Below are 13,360 nucleotides of genomic sequence, written 5' to 3'. Positions count from 1 at the left end.
CCGATAAATAGAGTATAAACGAGCTGAGCCGCTCATGGACGACTCAATGTTCGGTTCGAATTATAAACGAACTGAGCTTGAGCACATCAAAACTTATCTAGAAAGCTCGCGAGCATGCTCAGCTATTGGTTTATGAACAAGCTCATGTATAAGCTCAATTATAATAAAACTTGGTTCAATTATTTTTTTATTAATAGTATTTCTATAAAGGAAGAAATATTAAACTATTGAATTTTGTGTGAAACTTTAGTTTTGTAGATTTTACAACTATGTAATTTTGTGTTAAAAAGATTTTAAATAAACATAATTAATAAGTTATTCGCGAGCAAAATTCAAGAACAGAATTAACGTTAAATTTAAATTCAATTTTTCTTAGAAACGTTAGTCACCTTCACCCTGACTTTCCTTCTTGTAATCGTCACAGGTACGCTTCTTGATTTCCCTGCAAATAACATAGTTAGTAATTATTTTATCACCCATTAGTAATTCAATAGTAACTATTCTAGTCCGCCATTCTAAGCTTTCAAAAATCTATGGATCTTGCTTGTTCTTAACCATGCTATATCAAACACTTCCGATTGCTTCTTATCTTGAGTAGTCATATTCGTTTAGTTTAATTAGGCATCTTTCTAATCATGTCTGAATCAATTTATGGTTGTGCTCATCTACTACTTGAGTAACGGTCCAAACACCACTTTTCTGTACTGCTCTTATTCTTGCTTGGCAGTCTATCGTTTTAGTCTTTTATGAGCTTGTGATTTCCTTCATCTGTCATTGTGGAGTGTCCTATATTTGATGAACTCACCTCCATCTTTGCTGCTAGATGCCCTGAAAATGCAAAAACTTTTGACCTTACTGGATTCTTTGTATGCATATTCCAATGGCTCAAAACTCGAATATGTCGTACATATAGTGGACACACTACCGCATTTGTGTTGTTATATGTTTTAGTGTAATATTTGCTTAACAAACCACCATCTTCCAAGCTATATTTGCTTAACAAAACTTTTTACCTTCCAACATTTTAGCAACCTTCCCCATAGAAGGACAATTGTCTGGCCTATCTTGAAGACACCACATTGTTGTCTTAACCATCCTATCCACCATTTCAAAATGCATCTATTACACTAAAACATATAACAACATAAATGTTGTAGTGTGTCCAACTATATGTACGACATATTCGAGTTTTGAGCCATTGGAATATGCATACAAAGAATCCAGTAAGGTAAAAAGTTTTTGCATTTTCAGGGTATCTAGTAGCAAAGATGGAGGTGAGTTCATCAAATATAGGACACTCCACAATGACAAATGAAGGAAATCACAAGCTCATAAAAGACTAAAAGGATAGACTGCCAAGCAAGAATAAGAGCAGTACAGAAAAGTGGTGTTTGGGCTATTACTCAAGTAGTAGATGAGCACAACCAGAAATTGATTCAGACATGATTAGAAAGATGCCTAATTAAACGAATCTGACTACTCAAGATAAGAAGCAATAAGAAGCGTTTGATATAGCATGGTTAAGAACAAGCAAGATCCATAGATTTTTGAAAGCTTAGAATGGCGGACTAGAATAGTGGACTAGAATGGCGGACTAGAATAATTCATCTATCGTTCACGTGTGTATCATTTGATCACCCATTAGTAATGGATAACAAACATATGATTAGACGTGGAAAAAAATTATTTTTTTTTAAATATACTATCTTTTGCACGGATTGGAAAAAAATTATATATTTCGACGAATTTATAAATATTAATCTCCAATTCTATTATACTATCTTTTGAATTGGATAAAATTTAAATTATTGTTATTCTAAAAAAAACATTTTCAAACTCCAAACAAATTATCAGACAATAGAACAAAGGAAAACGACGAAGTTCCATTGAGTATACCTCCTTAAATACCTTATAAGAAAAATCAATTCCAACAAATAATCAATTTAGTTATGTGCACACAATAAAACAAAAACAAAATGCAGAAGAAAGAGAAGCAATCCGCAAAATTAACCATCAAACTAAAGCTTCAAGTTGAGAAGTATTTAATTTAGAACAAAATTAGGTACAGTTAACTATTAAACCGCAGATCCTTGAATGAGAAATTAGAACTCACCCAAGATGAAATAAACTAAACAACCTACCTTATCATAATAATCTAAAGTGTAATATTATAGCCCTGTAAAATTGAAAAATAAGACATATTAAATTTGTATTATTTCATACATTAATGCTAAATAACTAAAATCCAATTAAAGGTTCCTTATGCACCTATATAAATACCCCCCTTACTTCTCTTATTTTTCTTTATCTTACAACCAATTCTATTCCCTTCTCTTAGAAAAAACTTAAAATCTCTCTTCTCTTTAGTTTAATTTCATTTCAGTCTGAATCCTATTCCGCCTTGCAACACTGAGCCTGAATCAATGTAGTCATTTAGAGTTACTGTTGATTCTTTGCTCCTGTTATGTCACTTAGTGCTTAGCGTGAGAATCCTATTCTCATGTTTTTTTATGTCTATCGGCATCAATGTCGAATGTCACTTCGATCTGAGGCAGACCTTGTGGTGCTGGTGGAATACCAACAAAGTCAAACTCTCCCAAAATCTTGTTGTCTGATGCCATCTCACGTTCCCCTTGAAGCACTAAGTGACATAACAAGAGCAAGTGAAAGACCATATGAAGAAGGGGTGTGTAAAGCAAGGGTCATTTATAGATAAAACATGTCGTTTTTAATTTGCGATTTTGCTGATGTGAGTATTATAATTTACATGTTTCAATATTTGATATTTTGAAGCATTTCAAAGGGTCCAAAGAGGAATCTGTGATTGGTCTTCTTAGCAGTCTGGAAGGTGACTTCATGATATATAAAACGAATGATCTGTACAGGCTTTTGTAAGGAGTTGCATCATATTACTAGAAATAATATAATTTTGTATGTAACAATCATCTTCATCATTTTTCTTTCCAAAACTTTAATCGTCTCTTGTTGAGATTCGATTACGATTTTCAAATGTGGATTACGACTTTATGATGGATGAGTTCAATTTTTTTTTGCTGTGAAAGGTGCATTTAAAACCAGTTTTTGGGGATAGTATTAATGAGCTAACACTGTACCTGAGATTATTAGTAATTTTAGCATAACTGAGACTCAACTATGTGAGGGTTAAAAAACTATTTGATAAAACCATAGTTATCAAATCCGGATCGGTGAAAGAACTCAGAAGTATAAAGAGTTAAGGGTTAGAGAGTTGAATATGTGTTAAACTGTTTTATTATTTAATAGGAAATAACACACAGGAAACCTATTTGATAAATCCATAGCTATCAAATCTAGATTGGTGAAAGGACCGAAAAATATAAAGGGTTAAGGGTTTGAGCATCGAAAACTGATTTTATTATTTAATAGGAAATAACACTACAACGCAACTCATTTAGGAGAGGTTTCTTTCATCTATTGTAAACTTTTCCATGGCCTTGGCTCATTGTTGGACTGCACTCTAACATCACTAGGCCCGTCATTAGGTTCTTTATCATTAAAACTCATTTAAGTTTTATGTATTATTTTTATTTTTGTGTTATATAAATAAACAAGTTATAAAAAAATTATATTATTAGTTTACAGTAACAAAGTAATTTAATAAAAAAAATTAATCTTATGTGACAAACTGTTTTAAATAAATTTATATGTGATTAGTTTCATTTTTAATATAATATACTCCATAACTCTTGGTTTTATATAAATTATGCTATGTTTATTACTAATATGATAATTATTTTATTTTATATTAATTTCTAGTTTTCGGTTAAAAATGTTTTGATAAATTAAATAACTAAATGTATAAAACTTAATTGTACAAAAAAATTAGACATGAAAAAGAACTTGAAACTTGAAATTATGTCAAATGTATTGAAATGTTTTGAGTGTTAGAATAAGCAGAACTAATAAAGAGATAAGGTACACCGTTATAAGCATTTATTCCCCTATTTTAATAAGTTACATATTAGTTGTCTATTTTTATTTTTTTTTGAAGCTAATTAGTTGTCTATTTTTTATTTAATGTTTTAGTAATTTTTTTAATAATATTTTTAAATTAAAATATTTGATTTTTTTTTTTGTCCAACTCATATAGAATATAGAAAGAACTATAAAAAATTTAATGAAATTCAAAACGAAACTGTCAAATGAATATATAAAGCCTTTAGAAAACAAAGTCTTACAATTAGAGGTAATGAGATTCTTTACCTAAAGGACTCATTATATAACTTATAAATCCTTTAGAAATCTATTTGAAATCAATGTGTGGTTTAAACCAACATACATCTTCCTCGCTTCTTCTCCTTCGAACTTCCAATGTGGGATTATGTTAAGATTGGTATATTGATGAGTGACTTCATATAAAGAAAATAAAAAATAAAATGAGTTATTTTTTTAATTAACCAATTAGAATGGAACTCCAAAAATTACCGAGATAAACGAAAAGCTACTACTAAATAATAATTAGAGTAGCAAATATTCAGGCCTATTAGCTCAGTTGGTTAGAGCGTCGTGCTAATAACGCGAAGGTCGCAGGTTCGAGGCCTGCATAGGCCATTTTTTTATTTTTAAACAGTTACGTTATAAATTAAATAAATTTCTTCATGTGTGTGTGTGTGTATATATATATTTGTGATTTGTTACTGATGAGTTAAAAAATGATGTACGCATATGATTGAAAAAATATAGTTTAATAAATTATTTTTGAAATTGATCATACTTAACGTGACCTCTCTACTCTTACTTTTTATTCTATCTTCCTCTTTCACATTTTTTAATTCTTTACCTCTTCAGTTCATCTTTATCCATATCTTATTTTAGATAGACATGACAATTGGGTTAATCCAACCAATTATATTATAATAATAATCATACAATTTTAATTTCTAATAACAAACTTATCTGATTTCATTGTTTGCACGCACCAAATTTCCATATATTGGGTTGCTGAATATGGAAAATAAAAAAACCCTCTAAATATAATTAGAGTATATTAGAAAATTCTATCATTTAATAAAATAAATAAATTTGTAATTTTCTATAAAAATAATAGGACCCATTAGTATAATTAAGCCCATTACACTTGAAAGCGATATCTTTTTTTTAGCAAAAAGCGATATCATTTCTAAGTCTCTGTTTGTTTATAGAAAAATATTGGGTAAGAAAAAATATTTTTATTTGAAATAAAATATTTTTTGATATTTTACTACCACACCGAAAAATAATTTTCGGAATTTGTTTATGCCTTAAAAAAATTCATCAGTATTGAAAATGGAAGAATGATCGAATCAATCATTACTGTTAATTTCTATTTGTACTGATATGATTGGCAAATATTACTTGTAATATTGATGAATTTTAGAATTTGGTGATAATTGTTTTCTATTAAAATTTATGATGAGTTGCGGAGTAGAAAAAATATTTATGTACTAATCCTATTTTAAATTTATATTACAGAGCTAATTGTATTTATATGAAAATTATTCATAAGATAAGAGTTGGAATTCTGATTTTTTTTAAATGGTAAATGGAGTAGAGTTCTTATAAACTGAATAACATATTTTATCCTTTTTCAAAACGTAAATATTTCCTTATTTTCTTAATACATTTCTTTGATTATCAGTTGTTTGTTTTTTTAGGAAATTCCGATAAATAAATGGGGTCTTAGAATCTACTATTTGACCAAGTTTTGCCTTAAAAGCCACGTAAAATATATTCATAGCACTTATGTAATTTTGTGTTAAAAAGATTTTAAATAAACATAATTAATAAGTTATTCGCGAGCAAAATTCAAGAACAGAATTAACGTTAGATTTAAATTCAATTTTTCTTAGAAACGTTGGTCACCTTCACCCTGACTTTCCTTCTTGTAATTGTCACAGGTACGCTTCTTGATTTCCCTGCAAATAATATAGTTAGTAATTATTTTATCATCCATTAGTAATTCATTAGTAACTATCCTAGTCCGCCATTCTAAGCTTTCAAAAATCTATGGATCTTGCTTGTTCTTAACCATGCTATATCAAACGCTTCATATTGCTTCTTATCTTGAGTAGTCATATTCGTTTAGTTTAATTAGGCATCTTTCTAATCATGTCTGAATCAATTTCTGGTTGTGCTCATCTACTACTTGATTAACGGTCCAAACATCACTTTTCTGTACTGCTCTTATTCTTGCTTGGCAGTCTATCCTTTTAGTCTTTTATGAGCTTGTGATTTCCTTCATCTGTCATTGTGGAGTGTCCTATATTTGATGAACTCACCTCCATCTTTGCTGCTAGATGCCCTGAAAATGCAAAAACTTTTTACCTTACTGGATTCTTTTGTATGCATATTCCAATGGCTCAAAACTCGAATATGTCGTACATATAGTTGGACACACTACCGCATTTTTGTTGTTATATGTTTTAGTGTAATATTTTCTTAACAACCCACCATCTTCCAAGCTATATTTGCTTAACAAAACTTTTTACCTTCCAACATTTTAGCAACCTTCCCGATAGAAGGACGATTGTCTGGCCTATTTTGAAGACACCACATTATTGTCTTAACCATCCTATCCACCATTTCAAAATGCATCTATTACACTAAAACATATAACAACACAAATGTGGTAGTGTGTCCAACTATATGTACGACATATTCGGGTTTTGAGCCATTGGAATATGCATACAAAGAATCTAGTAAGGTAAAAAGTTTTTGCATTTTCAGGGTATCTAGCAGCAAAGATGGAGGTGAGTTCATCAAATATAAGACACTCGACAATGACAGATGAAGGAAATCACAAGCTCATAAAAGACTAAAAGGATAGACTGCCAAGCAAGAATAAGAGCAGTAAAGAAAAGTGGTGTTTGGGCCGATACTCAAGTAGTAGATGAGCACAACCAGAAATTGATTCAGACATAATTAGAAAGATGCCTAATTAAACGAATCTGACTACTCAAGATAAGAAGCAATCAGAAGCATTTGATATAGCATGGTTAAGAACAAGTAAGATCCATAGATTTTTGAAAGCTTAGAATGGCGGACTAGAATAGTGGACTAGAATGGCGGAGTAGAATAATTCATCTATCGTTCACGTGTGTATCATTTTATCACCCATTAGTAATGGATAACAAACATATGATTATACGTGGAAAAAAATTAATTTTTTTAAATATACTATCTTTTGCACGGATTGGAAAAAAAAAATTATATATTTCGACGAATTTATAAATACTAATCTCCAATTCTATTATACTATCTTTTGAATTGGATAAAATTTAAATTATTGTTATTCTAAAAAAACATTTTCAAACTCCAAACAAATTATCAGACAATAGAACAAAGGAAAACGACGAAGTTCCATTGAGTATACCTCCTTAAATACCTTATAAGAAAAATCAATTCCAATAAATAATCAGTTTAGTTATGTGCACACAATAAAACAAAAACAAAATGCAGAAGAAAGAGAAGCAATCCGCAAAATTAACCATCAAACTAAAGCTTCAAGTTGAGAAGTATTTAATTTAGAACAAAATTAGGTACGGTTAACTATTAAACCGCAGATACTTGAATGGGAAATTAGAACACACCCAAGATGAAATAAACTAAACAACCTACCTCTAAAGTGTAATATTATAGCCCTGTAAAATTGAAAAATAAGACATATTAAATTTGTATTATTTCAAACATTAATGTTAAATAACTAAAATCCAATTAAAGGTTCCTTCTGCACCTATATAAATACCCCCCTTACTTCTCTTCTTTTTCTTCATCTCACAACCAATCATATTCCCTTCTCTCAGAAAAAAATTAAAATCTCTCTTCTCTTTAGTTTAATTTCATTTTAGTCTGAATTCTATTCTAACTTGCAACACTGAGCCTGAATCAATGTAGTCATTTAGAGTTACTGTTGATTCTTTGCTCTTGTTATGTCACTTAGTGCTTAGCGTGAGAATCCTATTCTCATGTTTTTTTATGTCTCTCGGCATCAATGTCGAATGTCACTTCGATCTGAGGCAGACCTTGTGGTGCTGGTGGAATACCAACAAGGTCAAACTCTCCCAAAATCTTGTTGTTTGATGCCATCTCACGCTCCCCTTGAAGCACTAAGTGACATAACAGGAGCAAGTGAAAACCCAGATGAAGAAGGGGTGAGTAAAACAAGGGTCATTCATAGATAAAACATGTCGTTTTTAATTTGCGATTTTGCTGATGTGAGTATTATAATTTACATGTTTCAATATCTGATATTTTGAAGCACTTCAAAGGGTCCAAAGAGATATTTGTGATTGGTCTTCCTAGCAGTCTAGAAGGTGACTTGATGATATATAAAAAGAATGATCTGTACAGACTTTTGTAAGGAGTTGCATCATATTACTAGACGTAATATAATTTTGTATGTAACAATCATCTTCATCATTTTTCTTTCGAAAACTTTAATCGTCTCTCGTTGAGATTCGGTTACGATTTTCAAACAGTTTTAAATAAATTTATATGTGATTAGTTTCATTTTTAATATAATATACTCCATAACTCTTGGTTTTATATAAATTATGCTATGTTTATTACTAATATGATAATTATTTTATTTTACATTAATTTCTAGTTTTCTGTTAAAAATGTTCTGATAAATTAAATAACTAAATGTATAAAACTTAATTGTACAAAAAAATAGACATGAAAAGGAACTTGAAACTTGAAACTTGAAATAAAGTCAAATATATTGAAATGTTTTAAGTGTTAAAATAAGCAGAAATAATAAAGAGATAAGGTACACCGTTATAAGCATTTATTCTCCTACTTTAATAAGTCGCATATTAGTTGTCTATTTTTTATTTAACGTTTTTATAATTTTTTAATAATATTTTTAAATTAAAATATTTGAATAAGTTCATGAATAAGTTCAATTATAATAAACTTGGTTGAATTATTTTTTTATCAATAGTATTCCTGTAATTGTACATGCCCCCATCGCAATAACATATTTTGGTTCAGGCATTTGTTCATATAATCTTACTAAAGAAGGAGCCATTTTCATGGTTACCGTGCCGGCTGTTAAAATTAAGTCCGCTTGTCTAGGACTAGATCTTGGTACTAGTCCATATTTCTATAAAAGAAAAAATATAAAACCATTGAATTTTGTGTGAAACTTTAGTTTTGTAGATTTTACAACTATATAGTTTTGTGTTAAAAAGATTTTAAGTAAATGATAAGTGCATAATTCAACAATAAATAACCCCGCTTTTGTGCTTTATTATTGTCGTGTTTTGTTATTTTTGCGGGTTTTATTGTTTGTTTTTGGTATTTTCATCTCTACAGGCCAATGATGACTAAAGGGAGATAAATTGGGCTTAATTTGGGCCAAGCTGATGTCGGGTCGTGATCCGGAGCTGATTGGCCAAATATTGGTCTGAGTCAGAGTTAGTCTTGTACAAGACTAAGGCAGTTACGGGCTGACAGTTTCCTGCTTCGAATAGAATTGCTTTCCTGATCCGGATTTGACAATTTGAGAACAAGATTTTCAGCTAAAGCACGAAATTGTAGGAGACAAATGAGGAGGCAATTAATTTCAAATTTGAAGAAGGATTCTAGAGCTAATTTGAAGGGATTTTAATTCCTTATTTTGAGGAGCCGTAATAGACTTAAGAACGGCAGATTTTCCAAGTCCAGAACATCAGTTTTTACATTTATTTTTTCCAGCAGAAAAACACATACGTTCCATGGCTATTGATAGCTAATTTCTTAATTTCGGTTAAGGGTTAATTCAAGGGATTTTTCTCTGTTATCGTGAGATCGTTGTATTTCACTTTTCTCAATTTATTAAACTGTTTATTTGTTCATCGTGTTTAGAGAACTATTCTCAATTGATTGTTTGTTCTATGAATGATAACTACAGGTTGTTTGTCGAATCGAATAATCATATGGCTGATTTGGTTTATTAGAGTTTCACCTAAGATAGCCAAACAAGTAGCTATTGACTATTTAAATCAAGCTAGCTTCGTATTTGGAAGAACGGACTCGAGTCGGACAAACCTGAGTTTGTCTTCCACGTGACATTAATACGAATCTAGTTGGGTTTATCTGAGTCAAATGAACAGATAAGTTAGTCCAAAATCGCCGATGCTGAGAGACGATTAATTAAGATCAGGTTCTTCTAATTCTTAAGCTGTCAATAAATTAAATCTTAGGCGCTGAGATAGGATTGTTTATTGATTAGGAACAAGTTATTTGTCGTGCTTAACTAGTTCACTATTAAGGAAGAACACGCCAAACTGACCTGGTGAATACATGAGAATACAATTTTATCTGTCAATGATCGTTAACGTATGAATTATCCTGTGATTCCCCTTGACCGAATTCATCAAAATATTATTCACAAACCTTCCTTAATTTCTGTTTTGTTCTTCTTATGATTTTTGACTTGTTACATTTAAATTTAATAAACTTCACAATTCCAAACCCCCCATTTCATTATTTTGTTAGGTCATTAGAAGTTTTAAATCAATATTATTCCCTTGGGTTCGACCTCTACTTGCTCTATTACAAATTATTCATTTAGGGAAAGTTGGGATTATTTTTGGTGGAATCGGCACCCATCAAATTTTGGCGCCGTTGTCGGGGAATAATCTAATTTGATTTGATTTCTTTTATGACCAGGTCCAACAATTCAGAACAACTTCTCTTTGAATCAGAAATAGAATTACTGGCTCGGAGGTTTCGCAAGGAAGTAAGGTTACAAAAATTACAAAGCGTTGAAACTTCGAGTTCTAGTGACGAAGAAGAAATATCCAGCGAAGAAAGTGAACAATCAGAAGAGGAAACAATGGCAGACAGAACTCTAAGACAACTTCAGGCGCAAGAGGTCAATAATCAGCCCCTATGCATCACATATCCCAACTTGGATGTGTCGTTTGAGCTGAAATCCGGGTTGATTCATTTGTTGCCCAAGTTTCACGGCATGGAGAGTGAAAGTCCTCATAAGAATCTTAAGCAATTCCATGTGGTGTGCTCCAGCATGAGACCGCAAGGAGTAACGGAAGAACAAGTGAAGTTGAGAGCGTTCCCATTCTCACTAGAAGATGCAGCCAAGGATTGGCTTTTAAATTTGCCATCAGGAACAATCACTACATGGAACCAGATGGTACAATCATTCCTGGACAAATATTTTCCAGCCTCCCGAGCGGCATTAATTCGGAGAGAAATCAGTGGAATCAAGCAAAAAGATGTGGAGTCGCTTCATGAGTATTGGGAGAGGTTCAAGAAGTTATGTGAAAATTGCCCTCAAAACGGGATAGCTGAAAATTCTCTGATCCAATATTTCTATGAAGGGATGCTTAGCATGGAAAGAAAAATGGTGGACGCGGCAAGCGGAGGATGTTTCCTCGACAAAACACCAACCGCGGCTAAGGAATTGATCAGAGTAATTGCAGCAACTTCTCAACAGTTTGGGAAAGTTCAGGAAGGTCCCAAGAAGGCGTATGAGGCAAGTAGTTCTAACATTGAAGAGAAATTGAATAAACTGACTAGTCTTGTGCAGAAATTAGCTCTCGGAAAGGCGGCTCAGGTGAAGAAGTGTGGGATTTGTACTGCCACTGATGAATGCCCTGTTCTGTATGAAGAAAATTCGGAACAAGCCAATGCACTTAATGGGTACCAAGGGCAAAATCAAAGAACGTACGATCCGTACTCTAATACGTACAACCCAGGGTGGCGTGATAATCCAAACCTTAGCTACGGACCAAGGCAGCAAAATTATCAATCACGGCCTCACCAATCTACCCAAAACTCAGGTATGCCTTTAACTGATGTTGTCCATAATCTTGCAACTAATGTGCAGGAACTCCAGAAACAGATGACTCAAATAGCTACTGCTCTGAGTGAGATTCAATCTCAAGGAAAGATGTCCTCTCAACCGGTGGACAATCCAAAGCCAAACGTGAGCGCAATCACCCTTCGTAACGGAAGAGAAATAGAGCAGCCCGTTTTAAACAAGCCGATCAGCAAGAAGAACATCGTCAAGGAAGATAAAATTCTTGAAGAAGAAGTGCAAAAGCAAGATAGACCTCCTCCTTTAGTTACCCAAGCACCTTACCCGAATCGGTTCGACAAATCGAAGAAGGAAAAGGAAGAGAAGGACATCTTTGAGGTATTTCGCAAGGTCGAGGTAAATATTCCATTAATTAATATCGTTAGACAAGTTCCTCGATATGCTAAGTTCCTTAAAGATTTGTGCACTAATAAAACTAAGAGAGTTGGGTATGAAAAGATTTCCATGGGTGAGAATGTGTCTGCTGTAATCCAAGGGAAAATGCCCCAAAAAAGTAAGGATAGAGGTATGTTTGTTGTTCCATGTCAGATTGGGAATACTAGTATTAAACGGGCAATGTGTGACTTAGGAGCGTCTATAAATGTCATGTCTAAGTCAGTTTATTCCTCTTTAAATGCTGGTCCTCTTGAGGAAACTGGCGTCGTTATTCAGCTTGCTAACAGATCTATTGTTTACCCCGAAGGGGTGTTGGAAGATGTTTTGGTGCAGGTTGATGGTTTAATTTTTCCAGCTGACTTCTTTGTTATTGACATGGAAGATGATGATCGTTCCTCAGAGGCATCAGAAGTCTTGTTAGGAAGACCATTCCTAACGACCGCCCGGACCAAGATAGATGTTCACAAAGGAACACTGACTATGGAATTCGATGGTAAAACAGTTCAATTTAATGTTTATGATGCCATGGAATTTCCTAACGAAGTGCATTCCGTTTGTGGTATAGATGTTACCAAACCAATAACAGAACATGCTTTTAAGTCATATAGGGAAGATGAATTACAGGTGGTTATTGAAGGAAGCACTGGAATCGAAAGTGTCAGGAAGCTGCAAGTACAGGAGCTCGAAGAGCTACAGAATGAAGCTAATGAGAGCTCAAGGATTTCCAAATTGAAGACCAAAAAATTCCATGACGTCAAAATGATAGTTCAGAAACAGTTTCAAATAGGACAGAAAGTGCTCCTGTTCCATTCACGTTTGAAATTATTTCCAGGGAAATTAAAATCATGTTGGATCGGACCTTTCTTGGTAACTAATATCTTTCCTTATGGTGCAGTGGAAATTCAGCTTTTGGAGAACGGGAAAGTACAGAAAGTAAATGGGCATCGTCTCACGCCATTTTATGAGAATATCCCGATTGAAAGTGGTGAAGTTATGGAGCTACAAGTTCCTGGAGACTAGCCTTAGTCCTCGGATGTGTCTAGCCGAAGACGTTAACTAAAGGCGCTACTGGGAGGCAGCCCAGAGTTAGTCTTGCACAAGACTAACGCCTATCGTTTACATTCAGTTTTTTTTTATTTC

The 13,360-nt window shown here is 32.7% G+C and overlaps 1 non-coding gene across 1 annotated transcript; it reads left to right on the top strand.

The window, feature by feature from the left end:
• Positions 1–4,516: 4,516 nt before the first annotated feature.
• On the top strand, positions 4,517–4,590 carry TRNAI-AAU (transfer RNA isoleucine (anticodon AAU)). Its single transcript has one exon. It is a non-coding gene; the product is annotated as a tRNA-Ile (tRNA).
• The last annotated feature ends 8,770 nt before the right edge of the window (positions 4,591–13,360 follow it).

This window comes from Euphorbia lathyris, chromosome 7 (assembly GCF_963576675.1).
Source record: "Euphorbia lathyris chromosome 7, ddEupLath1.1, whole genome shotgun sequence".
In the NCBI taxonomy this organism is placed as follows: domain Eukaryota; kingdom Viridiplantae; phylum Streptophyta; class Magnoliopsida; order Malpighiales; family Euphorbiaceae; genus Euphorbia; species Euphorbia lathyris.
The sequence above is the reverse complement of the archived record's forward strand: the minus strand, read 5'-3'. Positions and strand labels throughout refer to the sequence as shown.